Source organism: Austrofundulus limnaeus, unplaced genomic scaffold, assembly GCF_001266775.1.
Source record: "Austrofundulus limnaeus strain Quisiro unplaced genomic scaffold, Austrofundulus_limnaeus-1.0 Scaffold24, whole genome shotgun sequence".
NCBI classification, from domain to species: Eukaryota; Metazoa; Chordata; class Actinopteri; order Cyprinodontiformes; family Rivulidae; genus Austrofundulus; species Austrofundulus limnaeus.
The window spans coordinates 2,117,693-2,119,446 of NW_013952426.1; positions in this window are offsets into that span (position 1 = coordinate 2,117,693).

Consider the following 1,754-nt stretch of genomic DNA (forward strand, 5'->3'; position numbering starts at 1 on the left):
ACACACACACACACACACACACACACACACACACACACACACACACTACAGAAATACTGAAAAATGAAGAATATAAAAGCAGTCATTTCGAGAACAGAACTGTATAAAATGTTGCCTATTATATTATCACCAATATAGTTCACCCATAAAATAAACAGAATATATTCAAAAAATACAAGATATGAATTTCATTACATCCAATTTTTCTTGAGGCTCTATTGGTTGAAAAATATGTTGTTTTTTTATCTTAAATTTTAATTTTTATGGATGTTGTGACAAGTTTGCATACTTGAAAATTAAATGTATCTAAACAGAACATCTAAAAAAATGAATTGTACTTTATGTTTACATGTTCTCAACAATGGTCACAAGTGAAGGTTAATTAWATGAAACCACTGAGAACTACATGGTCAAAACTTTCTTGTTTGCCAAGGTAATTTTAACTCATTAAAAATATTGGGGAGTTAAATTGAGCACTGTTTGCATATTTGTTCTAACTCTAAAGTTTTATCTTTTATTATTAAGTAAATTATCGAACTGAGGCCTTGCATCCTCTTGGGGATATTAGTTTCCCAAATCAGACCAGTTATCAGGAACATTTTCTTTATTTATTAAATTTGTGTTTTACTGTATCATTTTTACATTTGGAACTATTTAAAAGCAGTGTTTGTTTCTTACAGTGTATGAGATCCTATACCAAAAAGCAAATGGACGTAAAAAATGCAAGCCAAACAAAAGTTTGGTTTCAAGTTTGCCCATTTTCAAACAATCCATTCAAAAAAAATAGAATAAAGTTTATTTATTTATTTATTTATTTATTTATTTATTTATTTATTTATTTATTTATTTATTTATTTATTTTCACAATTTGTCACATATCACAAAACTGCCATTTTTCTCATCTTGTCAGGTTAGAGTTTGAACCCAAAGGTCACAAACCAAACTTGGGCTTCACAACGGGATTCTTACAGGTCTTTTGTTTTTTATTTTTATTTTGTTTGTTCAGAGTAACCAATTAAATATCCAAAAGTTTCATCCATGTTGATTTGAAGCATATTTTCCCTTTAAAATGTCTTTTCTAGAGAAAGTTTGACTTTGCGACAGCTGTTTAACATTGTGTTCCACTACAATGTGTTGATTTTTTTTCCATAGTTACAACTGAGAATGTGGCAGACACACAAAAAAGTACTATTAGAATGTATGTCAATTAAAACATGAATTTGAGATTGTTCAAAAAATCTCAAGTGTGAGTTATTATAAAACGTTTAATTTTTAAATAATCATTCCACATGCATATTTTTACAATTATTGTAATAAACCATTTTGCTTGTTCCTTACGTAACTGAAGCATAACTTCAGTGTTATTCAGTGTTGGATTTATGAACAACCAACCTCAGAGAGAGAAAAAAATCAGGGCTTATTTTGTGCATCTTTCAACGAAACACTTAAATCCCTGCCACTCCTCTGTGTTGTTGATTTGTATCATGTCATTTCTGATAAGAAGGCAGAAAAGAGGAGAGTTCAGATCTCCAATCTCTTCCATAAACCAGCACTCTGTCATCAATATTGTAGAGGAATCCATACTGCAGGACTAGAAGACTAATTAGAGCCAGCTCTAAATTATTTAACTCCCTCTGATTTTATTGATTTGTCAGTTCAAAGCTGCGACTCAGAGCTGTAAAATTGACTCTGCTGAAAGAGACATGTTCGTCTGCTGGTTTATGGCTGTCAGCACACGGACAGGGACAGACACT